Raw genomic sequence first — 20,197 nt, forward strand, 5'->3', positions numbered from 1 at the left:
CTTTTCAAGGACCCTTGAATGTCACCGAAGGAAGTACACCGGAGGTTTGAACTAACTGAGAGTTAAATTTCGATGTGTGGGCAGCAAGGATCGCGCACAGAAATATGACAAGGCGTCATAGACAACGGAATATAGAACAGGCGGAGTCAGGTGTTCATTAGGCAGAACACGTAAGATGTATTGTTGCAGAGGTAGTTGAATATGCATAAATACCAGCTGAAAAGTGCTGAATTGAGCTTGGTAGACTGTTTCTTATTTGTTTACGGCATAATTCACAAGATGAAATTAAAACTACTGTGGGTTGGAAATTACGTTGAAATTCAACTAATTGGCAACATCAGCAAAACGTTTAGTCGAGTGGTGTCACTGTCATGTTAATTACAAAACTCGTCAATGCTTTTCCCAGAGCCTGTGATCCTTTCGGTCAGCACTAAGGATCCGTTCCGCTGGACGTGGTTAACGAAGGCCCATAGGAAGAGACTGTAAACACGTTTAAAGAGATGGAATCTTATAGCGCACGCCTTCAAAGGATAGACGCCAGAGTTTGAACTTCGGGGACAAACTTCAACCAAACAACATATGCTCGAACAAACTGAACTACACGGTTACGGAGTTAGATTAAGGTGGCTCGATACAGTTTTTCATGGCCAATACCTGCCAAGGTTGAGCATAAACTACGTCTCCATAAACAAAGTTTTGGAAAAATTGCCCCCACAGTTGTATTAGATAAAGACGAAAATCTTTTATGATCAGGGTTGCAATGACATCGGAGTTCTCATAGCAACGAAATGACGCTATTACCTATTTTAGTTACAGAAGTACTTTCTCGGCACTGAGAACTGTTCTTCCAAAATTATTCACGGGAGCTTTTTCCTCCAATAGCCGCCTCGATGTTCGTGAAGTATAAGCGAAATCTGTAAGAGCGTTATCGAGATATTTTGGGATCAAGATTTTGTGGTTAGAAATACGGTAAAAAATGGATAATCTTGATCTTCGGCTGTTATCTGTAGAAAATGAAGCGCTTTTGACATGCAATTTTACCTGATAGTAGTTTCAATCTTTTTAAAAGCGTGTGTGAAAGACCGTGGAGATAGCTCCACCGATTGCTAAAAAGAAGGATTTGATTAGTATGTATCGAGGCGCTTTTGTTAGCGGTTTTTGAACATTTTGGTCTACTTTAACAAATTAGCGAATAATTTTAAAACCACTCGATAGATTTTTTTAAAAAAAATAAGATTCTTGAGATTAACCTTCCTTTTATATGACCCTTTAGTTTCAAGATTATTGATATATTGTAAGGCAGTAAAATAAGGGCTACAATTCGCCAATATTTTGGCAGAAATTTTGTGTTTACAAATGTGAGCCTCTCATTATTCGGGGTATTGTCTCCAAGTTTCATATTTTCGCGCATAACAATAGCTAGCATTTTTGCATATGTCAGATGCATTGTTAGTTACTGTTGTTCACGTGAAAATGAAACTTGGAGACAATGCCTTGAATAATGAGAGGCTTTCACTTGTAATAACGAAACTTCCGATAAAAAAAGTAACGAGTTGTAGCCAATATTTTACTGCCTTACAATGTATCAATAGAGAGCTTAAGCAACGAACATTTTTTCACGACGGAGGTCTCCATTCCGTGAGAGGAATGGATCGAGAACGGCGTTTGTGGCGCGAAAATTTTTAACTTAAGCGTGTGTTCCTTTTTCACGACGGACGCGTACAGTGTTGAATTGCTCAGTGCACTGAAACGAAAAACTGGAAAAGCTGTTGGAAATGTCTTCGTTTAAAGAAGCTCGGGAAATGCTTTTGTTAAACCATGATAGGAAAGTTATAAATGACGAAGAGTTGCTTTTGTTGCTGGACGACAACACATCGAGAAACTCCGAATTTAACTACGAAAACTATCAGAGATTCAACTTAGATGAAATTCAGGAGCCGGAATGTAAGGCGCAATTTCGTTTTAACAAGAACGATATCCCAGTGTTGGCGGAGGTTCTTGGGTTGCCCGAAACATTCAGATGTTCTCAAAGAACCGTGGCAAACAAGCTGGAGAGCCTTTGTATGCTACTTGGGAGAACAGCATACCCTTGTCGCTACAGTGACCTCATACCGAGATTCGGTAGACCCGTTCCTGAACTTAGTATGATCACTAATTGTGTCGTTGACTACCTTTATGATAACCATGGTCATCGATTAACATGGAACCATCAGATCATGAGTCCTCCTCTCTCCGCTTAGGGGTCTTATTTCAAGGTTTTACTTGGAAATCGTTTTGAATAATTTTTCCAATTGATGCTTGGTAGGAATAAATTAAGACGTAAATTCAAATGCTGACGTTTAGTCGATATTTGTAAAATCAACTGAGTTTTCCACTGAGGCTGTGCTTGTCTTTTAAGAAACCGAACCCTTAAGAATCAGATTGTACAAAACGAGTCAAACTTAGATGTTTCATCCTAAAAAGATGTTAAAATTGATTCTGCTGTAACTAACAGCTGTTAAATTGTTAATTCGCTGCCACTGGCGAGCGTGGACGATGCTAGAGACATTCCTGATTCGGGAAAGACAAAGAGAAATGCCAAGCACTCGATTTGCGTTTTCAATACCAAGAGCTTCTTGATCGTACATGAAATCTGTTTCTAGTTAGTAGCCCGTAAAGAGCCAATGAGTGGTAGAGGCATCAAAAGAGAGGCAAATACTAATTTCCTGACCCTTGAGATCGTGTTAAAGGAAAAGCGGACAGTGAGCGACATCTGCACCTGCGTTTCAAAATTCAAATGAAAATAGGAGAGGAGAACAAAAACCACAAAGCGATATTTACACCGAAAACGAATACATTCGGTCACCAAAATAGGATTTCCTTTCTGAGCAAACGCACAATTTACAAAGCAAGCACACTTTGCACTGCGAAATTACTAGCAGGAGAAATAACAACTTAAAGAAAGAGTGTTACTCGACGAACCTCTCACTAGAATGGTAGGCAATTTCATGAGCAAACGAAAAAGTAAGCCCTATTCTTTTCACAACATTATTTATTAGTTTTGCAGCGAGAAAAATTCAGGATTGCTTTGTACAGCACGGCTAAGAAGTAGAGAATCAAACAACGGACTTGCGTAATGACTTTCAACTGAATAGTCTCATGTTGGCATACGAGTTACATTACATAATTCAACTTTGACTGTTAGGGTGTAAAGTGACGTGACTCTGTTCTTGACCAATATTTTAGACAGGAAGGAAGTCCAAGTCTATGTAACCAAAGTCCCTCTCGAGTTCGTAAGCAGTAGTTTTGGACATACCTTAACCTACAATATGATTCAAGGTTCAATTCAAGTCTGAGAACAAAAATAAAAATACAGGGTTGGCCAGGGGGGGTAGTGGTAGACCAGTATACCCGAAAAAAATTCGCCAAAATACCCTAAAATACCCAACATTCATCCAAATATACCCAAAATTATACCCAGGCATACTTTATACCTGAAATTCAAAGAAAGTGATATACCGAATACCCGTATTTAAGCTGCAATATACCGTATACCCGATTTAAAAAGCCCCTGTATACCGTATACCCCAAAACCCTGGCCGACCTTGAAAATAATACACCTTCCGCTGGAAAGAAAAGTCATATTACACAAGATAACAAACGACGACTACAACCGAACTTCATGGACAAGTCCGACAGTTTAAAAAAAACAAAACAAAAAAGAAGTAATAACTAAGAATTTTAAAGAGATGTAAACGACACAACTGTCCTTAAAAACGCTAAGTAATAGATTGTTCAGTGTTTGCAAAGCAAAAATTAAATTCCAGTGAATATCCTTCGCAAAGGATTCTGCCTTAAATAACACTTTGAAAATAATGTTTCAAGATTAAACTTGAGTGATCACTAGAAGGTGGAAATCAAGTCTAGTGAACCAGCCCGATGCTTCCCGGTATGGCATACCTGATGTCTGTCAGTCAAAACATACGCAGATCACGATTTCGAGGGTGTGAAATTACTGCTTCATCATCGTGGGCATTTTTTGTTGTCTGTCTTAAAGGTAAGAGAGCGGCATTTTTTTTTTCAGGACCGCTACTGAAAACCTTCTTTTTATACAATCTTATACAACGTAAAAGCGCCGAATAGCTGCTTCAATTACACAACGCCGCTCCCCTGTCAGTTAGTCCTCTCCACGAAATTTACATATGTCATCGCCGAGAGCAGGTTAGAAACAAGATACCTTTATTTAACTTAAGGTATTATCAAAATAATAATCGACAGACTAACCAATACCGACTCTCTCATATTTGCAGGAACAATTGCGAACGTGACCACCCTCTGCTCCCTAGGTCTTGTTAACTCTTCCTCATTTAAAACTTTCCATGACTGCCGTGACGTTGTTGTATTTTTCTGAAACAATCTGCAGACATTTGTTTGGTATCCCGTAGAAAAATGAGTTATTGTCAGATTATAAAAATGATCAAAATGTGTTCCTTTTTACGAAACTATGTCCAAGATCCACCAAAATTAAGAGTTTTAATAATTGCGTTTGGCCGCGTTGTGCGTTGTTGTGATAATTAATATGCTTATAAATAAATTATCATTAAAGATGATCAACATGGTGATCGACTTAGCTTTTCAAGGACCCTTGAATGTCACCGAAGGAAGTACACCGGAGGTTTGAACTAACTGAGAGTTAAATTTCGATGTGTGGGCAGCAAGGATCGCGCACAGAAACATGACAAGGCGTCATAGAGAACGGAATAGAGAACAGGCGGAGTCAGGTGTTCATATTAGGCGGAACACGTAAGATGTATTGTTGCAGAGGTAGTTGAATATGCATAAATACCAGCTGAAAAGTGCTGAATTGAGCTTGGTAGACTGTTTCTGATTTGTTTACGGCAAAATTCAAAGGATGAAATTAAAACTACTGTCGGTTGGAAATTTCGCTGAAATTCAACTAATTGGCAACATCAGAAAAACGTTTAGTCGAGTGGTGTCACTGTCATGTTAATTACAAAACTCGTCAATGCTTTTTCCCAGAGCCTGTGATCCTTTCGGTCAGCACTAAGGATCCGTTCCGCTGGACGTAGTTAACGAAGGCCCATGGGAAGAGACTGTAAACACGTTTAAAGAGATGGAATCTTATAGCGCACGCCTTCAAAGGATAGACGCCAGAGTTTGAACTTCGGGGACAAACTTCAACCAAACAACATATGCTCGAACAAACTGAACTACACGGTTACGGAGTTAGATTAAGGTGGCTCGATACAGTTTTTCATGGCCAATACCTGCCAAGGTTGAGCATAAACTACGTCTCCATAAACAAAGTTTTGGAAAAATTGCCCCCACAGTTGTATTAGATAAAGATGAAAATCTTTTATGATCAGGGTTGCAATGACATCGGAGTTCTCATAGCAACGAAATGACGCTATTACCTATTTTAGTTACAGAAGTACTTTCTCGGCACTGAGAGCTGTTCTTCCAAAATTATTCACGGGAGCTTTTTCCTCCAATAGCCGCCTCGATGTTCGTGAAGTTTAAGCGAAATCTGTAAGAGCGTTATCGAGATATTTTGGGATCAAGATTTTGTGGTTAGAAATACGGTAAAAAATGAATAATCTTGATCTTCGGCTGTTATCTGTAGAAAATGAAGCGCTTTTGACATGCAATTTTACCTGATAGTAGTTTCAATCTTTTTAAAAACGTGTGTGAAAGACCGTGGAGATAGCTCCACCGATTGCTTAAAAGAAGGATTTGATTAGTATGTATCGAGGCGCTTTTGTTAGCGGTTTTTGAACATTTTGGTCTACTTTAACAAATTAGCGAATAATTTTAAAACCACTCGATAGATTTTTTTAAAAAAAATAAGATTCTTGAGATTAACCTTCCTTTTATATGACCCTTTAGTTTCAAGATTATTGATATATTGTAAGGCAGTAAAATAAGGGCTACAATTCGCCAATATTTTGGCAGAAATTTTGTGTTTACAAATGTCAGCCTCTCATTATTCGGGGTATTGTCTCCAAGTTTCATATTTTCGCGCATAACAATAGCTAGCATTTTTGCATATGTCAGATGCATTGTTAGTTACTGTTGTTCACGTGAAAATGAAACTTGGAGACAATGCCTTGAATAATGAGAGGCTTTCACTTGTAATAACGAAACTTCCGATAAAAAAAGTACCGAGTTGTAGCCATTATTTTACTGCCTTACAATGTATCAATAGAGAGCTTAAGCAACGAACATTTTTTCACGACGGAGGTCTCCATTCCGTGAGAGGAATGGATCGAGAACGGAGTTTGTGGCGCGAAAATTTTTAACTTAAGCGTGTGTTCCTTTTTCACGACGGACGCGTACAGTGTTGAATTGCTCAGTGCACTGAAACGAAAAACTGGAAAAGCTGTTGGAAATGTCTTCGTTTAAAGAAGCTCGGGAAATGCTTTTGTTAAACCATGATAGGAAAGTTATAAATGACGAAGAGTTGCTTTTGTTGCTGGACGACAACACATCGAGAAACTCCGAATTTAACTACGAAAACTATCAGAGATTCAACTTAGATGAAATTCAGGAGCCGGAATGTAAGGCGCAATTTCGTTTTAACAAGAACGATATCCCAGTGTTGGCGGAGGTTCTTGGGTTGCCCGAAACATTCAGATGTTCTCAAAGAACCGTGGCAAACAAGCTGGAGGGCCTTTGTATGCTACTTGGGAGAACAGCATACCCTTGTCGCTACAGTGACCTCATACCGAGATTCGGTAGACCCGTTCCCGAACTTAGTATGATCACTGATTGTGTCGTTGACTACCTTTATGATAACCATGGTCATCGATTAACACAGTGGAACCATCGGATCATGAGTCCTCCTCTCTCCGCTTAGGGGTCTTATTTCAAGGTTTTACTTGGAAATCGTTTTGCATAATTTTTCCAATTGATGCTTGGTAGGAATAAATTAAGACGTAAATTCAAATGCTGACGTTTAGTCGATATTTGTAAAATCAACTGAGTTTTCCACTGAGGCTGTGCTTGTCCTTTAAGAAACCGAACCCTTAAGAATCTGATTGTACAAAACGAGTCAAACTTAGATGTTTCATCCTAAAAAGATGTTAAAATTGATTCTGCTGTAACTAACAGCTGTTAAATTGTTAATTCGCTGCCACTGGCGAGCGTGGACGTTGCTAGAGACATTCCTGATTCGGGAAAGACAAAGAGAAATGCCAAGCACTCGATTTGCGTTTTCAATACCAAGAGCTTCTTGATCGTACATGAAATCTGTTTCTAGTTAGTAGCCCGTAAAGAGCCAATGAGTGGTAGAGGCATCAAAAGAGAGGCAAATACTAATTTCCTGACCCTTGAGATCGTGTTAAAGGAAAAGCGGACAGTGAGCGACATCTGCACCTGCGTTTCAAAATTCAAATGAAAATAGGAGAGGAGAACAAAAACCGCAAAGCGATATTTACACCGAAAACGAATACATTCGGTCACCAAAATGGGATTTCCTTTCTGAGCAAACGCACAATTTACAAAGCAAGCACACTTTGCACTGCGAAATTACTAGCAGGAGAAATAACAACTTAAATAACTGAATAGTCTCATGTTGGCATACGAGTTACATTACATAATTCAACTTTGACTGTTAGGGTGTAAAGTGACGTGACTCTGTTCTTGACCAATATTTTAGACAGGAAGGAAGTCCAAGTCTATGTAACCAAAGTCCCTCTCGAGTTCGTAAGCAGTAGTTTTGGACATACCTTAACCTACAATATGATTCAAGGTTCAATTCAAGTCTGAGAACAAAAATCAAAATACAGGGTCGGCCAGGGGAAAAAAATTCGCCAAAATACCCTAAAATACCCAACATTCATCCAAATATACCCAAAATTATACCCAGGCATACTTTATACCTGAAATTCAAAGAAAGTGATATACCGAATACCCGTATTTAAGCTGCAATATACCGTATACCCGATTTAAAAAGCCCCTGTATACCGTATACCCCAAAACCCTGGCCGACCTTGAAAATAATACACCTTCCGCTGGAAAGAAAAGTCATATTACACAAGATAACAAACGACGACTACAACCGAACTTAATGGACAAGCCCGACAGTTTAAAAAAACAAAACAAAAAAGAAGTAATAACTAAGAATTTTAAAGAGATGTAACAGACACAACTGTCCCTAAAAACGCTAAGTAATAGATTGTTCAGCGTTTGCAAAGCAAAAATTAAATTCCAGTGAATATCCTTCGCAAAGGATTCTGCCTTAAATAACACTTTGAAAATAATGTTTCAAGATCAAACTTGAGTGATCACTAGAAGGTGGAAATCAAGTCTAGTGAACCAGCCCGATGCTTCCCGGTATGGCTTACCTGATGTCTGTCAGTCAAAACATACGCAGATCACGATTTCGAGGGTGTGAAATTACTGCTTCATCATCGTGGGCATTTTTTGTTGTCTGTCTTAAAGGTAAGAGAGCGGCATTTTTTTTTTCAGGACCGCTACTGAAAACCTTCTTTTTATACAATCTTATACAACGTAAAAGCGCCGAATAGCTGCTTCAATTACACAACGCCGCTCCCCTGTCAGTTAGTCCTCTCCACGAAATTTACATATGTCATCGCCGAGAGCAGGTTAGAAACAAGATACCTTTATTTAACTTAAGGTATTATCAAAATAATAATCGACAGACTAACCAATACCGACTCTCTCATATTTGCAGGAACAATTGCGAACGTGACCACCCTCTGCTCCCTAGGTCTTGTTAACTCTTCCTCATTTAAAACTTCCCATGACTGTCGTGACCTTGTTGTATTTTTCTGAAACAATTTGCAGACATTTGTTTGGTATCCCGTAGAAAAATGAATTATTGTCAGATTATGAAACTGATCAAAATGTGTTCCTTTCTACGAAACTGTGTCCAAGATCCACCAAAATTAAGAGTTTTAATCATTGCGTTTGGCCGCGTTGTGCGTTGTTGTGATAACTAATATGCTTATAAATAAATTATCATTAAAGATGATCAACATGGTGATCGACTTAGCTTTTCAAGGACCCTTGAATGTCACCGAAGGAAGTACACCGGAGGTTTGAACTAACTGAGAGTTAAATTTCGATGAGCGGGCAGCAAGGATCGCGCACAGAAATATGACAAGGCGTCATAGAGAACGGAATAGAGAACAGGCGGAGTCAGGTGTTCATTAGGCAGAACACGTAAGATGTATTGTTGCAGAGGTAGTTGAATATGCATAAATACCAGCTGAAAAGTGCTGAATTGAGCTTGGTAGACTGTTTCTTATTTGTTTACGGCATAATTCACAAGATGAAATTAAAACTACTGTGGGTTGGAAATTACGTTGAAATTCAACTAATTGGCAACATCAGCAAAACGTTTAGTCGAGTGGTGTCACTGTCATGTGAATTGCAAAACACGTCAATGCTTTTCCCAGAGCCTGTGATCCTTTTGGTCAGCACTAACGATCCGTTCCGCTGGACGTGGTTAACGAAGGCTCATGGGAAGAGACTGTAAACAAGTTTAAAGAGATGGAATCTTATAGCGCATGCCCTCAAAGGATAGACGCTAGAGTTTGAACTTCGGGAACAAACTTCAACCAAGCAACGTATGCTCGAACCGTGAACTACATGGTTACGGAGTTAGATTAAACAAATTTACCTTAAGGACAGAAGTGCCTCTTCGTATCACGTTTTCGGCTGATAAATGATTATATTGACAGTGAACGGAATTCGGCACCATCATATCCGACGTCTGGATCAACTGCCGTATTTAATTACTTTCATCGACTAAAATAGGTGTTCGGCACTCATAAGAAATTCCACGATTGAAAGGGGCCTAACATGACATAGTTTCAGCTTAGTGGTTTGCAGGATGTTATTAAGTTGTTGTTTTCTTTCCAGTAAGAGCAATTCGTATCTTGCTTTGTAAATCCACTTTTTTAATCGGCTTGTGCCGCGACTTACGAATCAGCTGTAATGGTTGATTTTACTTTCTCTTTGACATGATATGCATGTCACTGGACATGATTTGTATATCAAAAAGAGCGACCAACTTTCATCCATCTATTTCAATAAGAGGAAATGCAAACACTTTTCACTATAGCGGACAACCTCGAACCGTGACTTTGTCGTATAAATATGCGGCACCGAACAAAAACGAAAAAGCTAACCTTTTTTGATCAAAGTATTTTACGGTTTAAACTCGAAGCTTTATATAGTGTAAAATAATTATAGTTTACTTTTATCGGTATTACTTGTAATAAAAATAATCATCATCATCATCATCATCATCATCAAATGAACATATGATTTATTCCGTATACATTTGTGACATTCACCTCTTTCACGGGAACATATGAACACATAATTGACCAGCTCCCAACATCAGTGGCTTCATAGCTTAGTTGGTTAGAGCGTCGCACCGGTATCGCGAGGTCACGGGTTCAAATCCGGTTGAATACCTGAATTGCACTAATTACGTTCACAACTGCGAGGATCATTCTTCATTTAATTTCATTTCCGCAGTTCTCATATATGAATAACAATAATAATAACAATAATCATCATCATCATCATCATCATCATAGCCCACCTTCTCAGGCGGATCCTCTCCATTTATTACAAACCCTCTTCACCCTTCCAAAGTCCATGGTTTGGACTCGGATAAGAGCTGACCAAACTTGATACACAGACTAGGAGGTTCCTGACTATGTACAAGATGCACCACCCCAAATCTGACGAGGACAGGCTGTACCTGCCCAGAACCGAAGGAGGTAGAGGGCTCATAAAACTGGAGCTTTCCTACAAGACGACCACTATCGCTATTGATAAATACTTCCTCCACTTTGTCAAAGACCCGGACGACAGGAAATCCTTGTACTCCATTAGCAGACAGTCAATGAAGGGACTGGGGCTAGCATGGCGAACGAATAGGTCGCCTAATGTTGAGCAGGAGGCAGTGATTGCAATTTTTCATCTTTATACGCCTCTAATGTCTTCCAAAAGGAAAGGTAGATCTAGTGCAGCATCTCAATCTTCTAATCAGTCACCTGAAGAGAAAAGAAGCAAAAATAGTGACACGGACGAAGTGTTTGAAGCGCTGGAGATGGCGGAGGACGTCGGTCTGAAACTGCAGCGTGTGCTGAATAAATTAGAAAAACTCGATAAGATAGAAGCGCATCTTAGCGAGGTCTCTGCTAGTCTTGCTAGTATTGAGGAGAAAGTATCTCGTTTAAATGAAGATGTACAAGACCTGAAGCAAAAAACAAACAGAGTGGAAAAGAAAGCGTCCGAATTGGAAGCAAGTATCCAGTTCAACAAAAGACGACATTTCAGACCTAAAGAAAGAGTCAAAGTTTGAAATAAATGATCTTCGCAAGCAGATATTGTATTTAGAAACCTTCTCAAGAAGAGAAAATGGTAAATTCTTTGGGATTCACGAAGTAGTGCCGGCTTCTGCAGTTGACTCCCCACCCGAGGATACAAGAGATTTAGTGTTTAAATTCCTGGAAAACAACCTTCGTATTGAAAACCCTCGTGGTAGAATCGAGTTCCAAAGAGTCCATCGATTGGGAAAGCCTAACAACAGCAGTGACAAACCTCGCCCAATTATCGCACGTTTCTTACCATATTCGGACAAGGAAATGGTGATGGATGAAGCCCGCAAGGAGTTAAAGAGTCAAGAGGACAAACAATTTTCGGTGTTTGACGATATACCAAAAGAACTTTATGAAATAAGGAAAAGTCAGATGAAAAAGTTCAAGAAGGCCAGAGGCAAAGGCTGTACAGTATATTTCAGCAAAGCGCAACCATATAATGGTAAATTTATCCCTGCAAATGCTCCATTGACAGATTTTGTTTAGGCCCGAGCACCGCTTTCTACACATGTCCAGAGATAAAAATGTACATTTAAATATAATACTCTCATCGGAGCTTTTCTTTCACTCTGCTCTCAAATAGTCATGTATTTGCATATAATTTCCTCGTAATCTGTTGTAGGCGTTAAGTACATTCACTTTAAAACTTTATTTCCGAATCATTGTCTCTAAAGCCCAACTAGGCTTTTTGCTGTCGTACGCAAACATGCAATCTCGAACAACTTTACTTAGATCCATTCCAGGGCGCAGCATTCGAGATAGTTACCTTGCTGCTCTTTTAATTGTTTGTATCAGTATTAAGTGGTTGTACTCTATTGTTTTTGTTTTCGTTTTCGTGGTTATTTTCCTTTCATTTTCTGTTATTCAAAGCTATCGCAGCATGTCAATGAAGAATTTCTTTGAGTGTCAGATTGCTGTAAATGTGTTGATAAATTTTTCCCACCAAATCAGGTCCTACTTATTCTGGTAATATGGCGCGTAATAACGAGTTCAATCTTTTGTCGTTAAATGTTCGTGGGATTCGCACTTTTGAAATGCGGAAAGCTGTTTTTAGTTGGAGATTTAATTCAAACCTTGTAAATGATTTGGCTTATTGTGAACTACTAACCACTGAGTATGCCATTTGGCTGGAAGAATTCAAAGAAGTACAGGATAAACGTGTCTTATGGGATTTAATCAAATACAAAATTAGACAGCAAACAATAAGATATAGCAAAACTAAAGCCCACGAAAGAAGAGCGAAACTACAAAACCTAGAGAAAGATTTAAAGGAATGTGCGGAAAAATGCGATTCCGATCCAAATACAAAAAATCTGGAGGAACTCGAGTGTCTTCAGACGGTCTTTTTTGGCCAAAAAACAAACCACACCTACCGCTAAAGAGAAGCTATCTGCAAAGTATCATCATTTAACTATTGACTGGAAAAGAGTTTACTTATTATTCCTCCGCACAACATTAGAAACAAAACTTAGGGAATTTCAGTTCAAAATACTAAACCGTATCGTTTTTACGAATGAGAAACTTTTTCGTTTTGGTATGGCTGAATCAGATAAATGTGTTTTCTGCCAAACTGAGGTCGAATCCATCGAACATTTACTTTTTTTCCTAAAAAATATCCTCTGTTTTTTGGAAACACGTCTTGTTCAGGCTAAGGGACAACAATATTATTGATGAGAATTTAAAAGAATAGGATATAATCTTCGGTAAATTTGATGTTGGAGATGATTTCCTTCTAGTTAATCATATTTTATTGCTTGGGAAATACTATATTTATTCACAAAAATGTCTAAAGGGTATGCCCTCCCTTCAGGGGTTCATTGTTAGGACTAGGCGTGTTTACAACATTGAACTTTACACTGCCAGGAAAAGAGGCACATTAAATAAACATCTTAGTAAGTGGGAAAAGTTAATCAATGTAATGTGATCTAATTAACAATTAAATACTGTACATAAATATAAAGATAAGTACTTTCTATCAACTTAGATATTGTCTGCTGAAATAGTTTTTTTTTCTTTTTTTTGTCTTTTTGTTTTGTTTTGTTTTGTTCTTTTGTTTGTTTTTTCCTTTTTACTTTAAGTGTACTCTGTAAGATGAAAACTTCAAATAGAAATTAATAAATTACAAAAAAAAAAATGGTTACAGGAAATCCTTGTACTCCATCAGCAGACAGTCAACGAAGTTCAGTCGGGAAACTGGGAGTGCCTGTAATACCACCTGCAGAGGATGTGGCGAACACCACCCATACCCGCAGAACAAAGGCCAAGGCCAAACACCAGGGTCGCCAACAGCTCAGGTCTAAGTAGGAATCAAAATCGCTCCACGGCAAATACCTACAGCGGGTGAAACAGGCTGACGTGGACCAATACAAGAAAAGACCTGGATATGGCTAAAAGCAATTAGCCTCAAGGCAGAAACCGAGGGCTTCATTTTTATTATCGCAGCCCAAGATCAAAGCCGAGTTGTTCGAAGGCAGGTTAAAGCTAAACCAGGTCTATTTTTCTTTGCATCAAAAGCATTTTCTCGGAAAATTTTCCCTACTCTTTTTAGAGTACCTAATCATCAAATTGTAGACAAAGAGAATTAAAGTGAATTTTCTTTTTCATCTTTCCTATCTGAATTCAAATTTTGTACCAACCCTGGGTTATCTTAACCCGGCTTTGAACAACCCGGCCCTGGTCTCTGCCGCCCTGAACTGGCTAAAACTGAATACATCCACCACCACAACAACGCAGCTGCACACATGCACTGGAAGATCTGCAAAGAGTTTGGCACTGAGGTGAGCATGAACCAAAAACTGTCACCGAGAAGGATAGCGTCACTATTCTGAGAGACATGCCCATCCACACTGACAGGACCATCGCAGCTAATAGGCCGAACATTGTGTTAAAGAACAAGAAGGACGTCGCCTTCTCACTGACATGACTATACCCCTCGAGACCAACACCTCGGTCACAACCACGGAAAAGCTTAATAAATACAAAGACTTGGAAGTCGAGGTTGAGCGAATGTGGGGACTCAAAACAACAATAGTTCCGGTGGTTGTGGGAGCTCTTGGCACCGTAAAGAAGGACATGAAAACTACACCAACAAAATCCCTGGCAAAATCACTATAAATGAACTCCAAAAAATAACTCTTCTTTCTACAGCCCAACTTCCCAGGCAGGTCTCTCCATCAAGTAGAAACTCTCTTTGCCTCCTTAAGTCTATGGTTTGGACTCGGACATTACGAGAGAAATGACACGCAATTACACTAGTATATCTTATATATAATAACTAGTTATAGCTATCGCTAAGTGCCAACGAGCAAAGATTTTACCTGTACGCGCGCCGGTTGAATTTGTTTAGTAATGTCATGAAATATAGTAATTGATGGATAATAGATTGAACTTAAGTCAATTTCATTGAAAATAGTGCAAACTTAAAGCAAGGGGCACACATACACCAACCCACGGCCGGGCTAGTACCTCACGCATGCGCACAGCCATATCACGCGGGCAGTGGCAGCCACAGACAGCTGTTTCGCCCCTATTAGGGACCACTAGCGTGGCAAAGCCGTTGGGATAATGAACGGGGATAACCCGCGTCTCAAGAACCCGTTACTGCCGAGGTGAGTGCAAAACGTTCTATCAAGCGCCAGCTCCGCACAACACATGTGGAGGCTGTTTGCTGGGAACCCGCACAGCGGTCCTACCACGACATACGCGGGGAAGGTGGATCACGAGTAGCCCCTTTCTCCCCTTATGAAATTTACACAAGGTAGAACTGGAGCGCTTATCATTTGTACGGAAATTTCGGTGAAAAAATTTCCGTCAAATGGTACTGGTATTTATTTTGGCACCCAAAACGGGAACAGGATTGAGTTGTACCATTTACAAAATGCCGGTAAATTTTTCGCTCTTTCTCGACATGAAGCCTGGCACTAGTAATCCGGCCAATGGTACAGGAAATTTCGGTCGTTTTGGCAAAAACGGGATAAAGGTAATACGTCGAAAGGTATTACTTTTTTTCCGGAAAATTTCCATCGGGATGAACCGTTCGATTTGAATTCTCCTCGAAATTTCCGAGTTTTCCATACAAATGGTAAGCGCTCCTGTTTTCTGCTTTTATATCACACTTAGGTGATATTTCAAGCTGGAAATGTTCTTGAAAGTGTAAGTCTCTTCAATTCGAAAGGAAAAAAATGATACGAAAGACAGTAGGATTCGAACCCACGACCCAGATGGTTCAGTATACCACGCTAACCACTATACCACTGAGGATTTGCTGGATGTAGGAGAAACAATTTAAGTACATATAGCATCAACCCCAACCCCCAAAAAAGAACCTAACCAATTTCGAAACAGTGCTTAACCCTAATCAGTAAAGGCAGTGCTTAATCCTTATCTGTAAAAGGTAGTGCTTAACCCTACTTAGTAAACGGGAAAACTACACTGTGTAAATTTCATGAGGTGTACGAAGGGGCTACGGTCGATGGGATCTAATGATAACCAAATCAAAGCAAGGGGCACTCATACACCAACCCACAGCCATTACCTCACGCACGCGCACAGCCATATCATGCGGGCAGTGGCAGCTATGAACAGCTGTTTCGCCCTTACTGGGGCTCATCAGCATGGCATAGCCGTCGGTCAGTGATCGGGGAAAACCCGAGGCGAGTCCTTCAAGTGCCTCCACATAACACATGTGGGAGCTGTTGGCTGGGAATGTGGGATCATGGGCTTGGTGTATGTGTGCCCCGTGCTTTAATTTGTCTTTTGAAAATAGTGAACTAAACTGTTCTACGACATTAAGAATTTGAAATCCCGACTTTACCCAGCAAATTTTTCGAGATATTGAAGTTCGTGTTTTTGTCCGACGTTGCGCACAAGTCATTTTGCGTAAGATTTAGTGGTCTTATAAGCAAACTTAAAATTCTCGAAAAGTCATATTAAAGTCCGCGAACATTCAATGTACAGACTTATATTTGGTCTCTTTTTAAAGCTTAAAACTTTATAGTGCGCCAATGAAGCCTTCCGAATTATTTTGCTTCAAAGACACAAAGACACTGCGTTATTATTTTTCTTAGCGGCATACAATAAAAAATTCCAGCAGGCAAATGCGACAGATATCGCGTAGGATGGAAATAATCCACCCGACGATTGGTTGAGGACGGGATGAGCATGGGATTCACAAGCACGCACACGGCTCGTGGATTCTCTGATCTGCATCACCTGTTCGCTCGAAAACAATGCATTCTCTGTCCTGCATTACGTCATGGTTGCCTTACATTACTCTATGTTACATCGATTCGAAATTTTTTCTGCCCCTGGAACAATCGCGCACGGCTCTATTAGGCTGCCGCCTCGCAGCCTCGCGTCTTAGCGAGGCTACAAGGCGGCAGTAATACATTTAAATAATAAATTTAAGTTGAGATCTCTGTTATAATAAAAAACCAACAATTAGATTTGCGCAGTTTTTCATGGCATTGTGATGATTAACTGCGCATAACAGTGATTGATAACTAAATAAATTATAAAAGTTTATCAAGTTTAAAGTTGAAAAGTTAAAAGGACATAAAGAACTAAATTCACCTTGTTTGCCCTCCACCCTCGCCAAATTAAGTGCTGCAGTATTCCTAAGACAATGCTTACGCATTTTTTTTTAGGGGGGGGGGGGAGGGGGAAGCAAGGTGTATTATGGGAGATATGCAAACGGCGAGTAAAATGTAAAAAAAAGTGATCATACACGAAACCTACCTATGAAAAAGCCTGGCTAAAAAGATAAGTTTTTAACGCCTTTTTAACATGGTCAACAGAGTTGGGCATCCCATCAGGCTGCATTCATTATGTGCACGTTTACCACAAGGGGGAGGGGGGGGAGAGGATTTTGAAAGGGGGTCTTTTTTGGAACAATATAAAGGAGGAAACTGGTGAAAATTTCTGAAGGAAGGAAGGGGGGATGCAAATGTTTTAGATGTTACTTGAAAGATTTGGTAATTGCAACATTTTTGAACAGCACAATGAAAGTGCCAATAATGAAATGATGAAATTTTGTGAGACCAGGCTGGTTTGCATGTTACATTTGTAAGATAAGCAATGGAGACTTTTAGATTCTAAAACGAGAACGACTACGAGTACGAGATTTTCCCAACACTAAGTAGTGCTCGCGCGTGAACCAGCGTCATGTTGGCGTGACGTTATAGGCCTCGTCATTCGTCATCATTCTACTACGAGTTTCAGCGAGAATGTCGTAGTCGTAGAAACAAGTTATCAAATGTGAGAGGTTTTATCATTTTGCGATCGAGAAAGGGCTTAACCTCCTTCAATTTAGATAACAGTGCTAACTTTTCTTGTGAAAAAAAGTAAAATTATTATTAAGAATGAGAAAACCTTTAAGTCAAATCTCGTCCTCGAATCTAAAGGTCGCTGATATCTCTAGACCGATGAGTATATCGAGATCATGAAGTACTTGCTTGTCGCTTGATGTCACTACATAAGGCCACATGTTTCTAAAATTGTCTTAAATTTAAACAGAGATATTTTAAAACGTGTTCAAAGGATACATTTGCTATACACCATAGGTAAACATCCTGATGTCCACTATTCAATGGGAGATGCTGATTGCACAAAATCTCACTTTTATTGATTTCAAAGTGCTTTTTATATCGTGCCTAAACATTGATTTTGACAAAGAGTAAAATTTGATTTTTTTAAAAAAGTGAAATACGTCGGTATGGTCTCCTAAAAACTGTATCGAAATACTTTGATTTGCATTTTAGAATTATGAATAGGGAACAATAAGGACAATAGTATGAATAATATCAATGATGATGGAGATGATGATGATGATGATGATGATGATGATGATGACAAGAATAGAGTTCTTATTCAGCGCAACATATCCTAAAAGTTCATGGCGCTTTACAAAACTTAAAATTTTAAAAAATTGTAATTTGTCAGATGATAATAAAAAGATAAGTATTAAAACGTCTCTTAAAATGTCAAAAAAGGCCCCCGTTCATTTTCCTTTCTTTTTAAGGGATCTATAATAAAACCTCTACACAGGCAGGGGCATGTTCTCTTCAAATTTGGTCGTATTTTGTTCTTTAAACCATTTAGGGATTGGATTGATCATCAGCGATTAGGTAATGAATTCCTTTAAGTCTTGGGGCAGATTATAATGATGATGATGGTGATACCAATATTCTGGGCAAATATCTTGGCGGTGATGGGAGAAAAAGTTGCAGTGAGTCACCTATTGTAGTTATTGTAGTTAATACGTCAAAGGGGGGAGCAGTGGCAAATGAAACAAGTTCCTTTGTTTCAGTCGCTGGCTGTAATGATAATTGTAATTATAATTATTATTATCCACTCCGTCGCGGCTTTTCAGGGAAACCTTACAACACTGGTTGGGGGACTTTGGGCTGAGTAATGATACCCCCCACGTTAGTGTGAATTTGAGATAGACCACTACACCGGAGACTATGAACCCTACTCTTTACGAAGAGAATGTGGGTTCTTCAACGTCCCACCGAATTTATTACATGTGCAAGGCTTGTGAGACGGCGCCTACAGTTTATCGTCCTTATCCGAAAGGAATAGAAAATTCAACCGTTTGCAGATGTTATTACAAAGGCAGCATTTTCTACTCAGTTATTTTATAGACCCTGAATGTTGGTCCGGCCGGGATTTTAACGAACGACCTCCCGTTCCGACCGGCGCTTATCAACTCGAGCAAACCGGGCGGCTCAATTGAATAGCAACAAAAACGGTGTTCGTAAACAGCGGGTATTGCTGTACATTTGTAAAGCGGCATATCTTTCCTATCGAGAAAGGAAATAAACAACATTAAAGTTCCTGATCTGTTGCTTCAACTTTTTCAAAGAGGCAATTCGTCATTTGCACATCTCCCATAATACACTTTGTTTGCCCCCAAAAAGTTTACATAACCTTAATGTTTGTTTTCTTTTATTCTTCTGGGTATTACAGACGTCTCAAGAGAAATTGAGGACAATAAGTATGCAAAATTCTTAGGGAAAACAAGGTGTATTGTGGGAGATGTGCAAATGCCGAATTGTCAAAGTTCCTTAAAGGCAGAGGGCATTTGCAATATTACCTGACGGTCATGTAACTTTTCTTTAGTTGAAATTTATTTGTTAATATATAATTTTTCTGTGTACAAAGTTTTTCCTTCTAACTTTCAGTACCTTATCTAATCGATTTTAACATCAACTGACAACTTCCAAGAAAATTGTTTACATCAATGCAGCGCTTGTGAATATAAACAATTCCGCCAATTATCAACAAGTGACCAAACTGGTCCCAAGAAAATTGCGCCGCACAGCAAAAAGTTATCAAGTGCAAAAATCTTACGAATGATTTCCTGAGTTGTGTTGATTTCTCTTGTTGGAACTTATATTGCAGGTGCTTTGCCTTGTAATTGCCATGAATTGCTAATTTAAGAAGATATTATCCAAGATGTCTTGTTGCCAAAAGGCGACAGTTTCACTGGAGACAACAGGTTGTGCATTCGAGATTTCTGTATGCAAATTAAAAAACCGTGAATTTGAGGTTTTGTGAAACTTGGTTTCAATAAACAAACAAACCTATGTACATCAAAATATTTGACGCTTTTTTCGGGACAAAAATAGCGCTCGCTGGAAAGAATTTTTTTTATTTTCTAATGAAGCATCGAAAATTCTAGATGTCGTGAAAACTGAAATGTTTGCCAGAAGAAGTGTTTATCCGCCTGGTGGCCACTTTCACTGTTTAACTGGTTTTATACATAAAGATTTATTATGTGCCTGGAATCATTACAACAGGTATGATATTAAATTCACGGATGATTTGAAGTA

At 39.2% G+C, this 20,197-nt stretch overlaps 1 protein-coding gene across 2 annotated transcripts in view; it reads right to left on the reverse strand.

The window, feature by feature from the left end:
• LOC140939093 (melanocyte-stimulating hormone receptor-like) overlaps window positions 1–20,197 on the reverse strand; it is a 37,092-nt gene that overhangs the window by 9,852 nt on the left and 7,043 nt on the right. Inside the window, exon 1 of one of the 2 annotated variants that reach the window (XM_073388652.1) lies at window positions 3,940–4,246. The exons of the other annotated variant lie outside the window; for it this stretch is intronic. The gene's annotated coding sequence lies outside the window, so the exon portion shown is untranslated. Of the gene's footprint in view, window positions 1–3,939; window positions 4,247–20,197 lie in introns of those variants that run through there. 2 annotated transcript variants of the gene reach the window in all.

Source organism: Porites lutea, chromosome 5 (genome assembly GCF_958299795.1).
Source record: "Porites lutea chromosome 5, jaPorLute2.1, whole genome shotgun sequence".
Lineage (NCBI taxonomy): Eukaryota > Metazoa > Cnidaria > Anthozoa > Scleractinia > Poritidae > Porites > Porites lutea.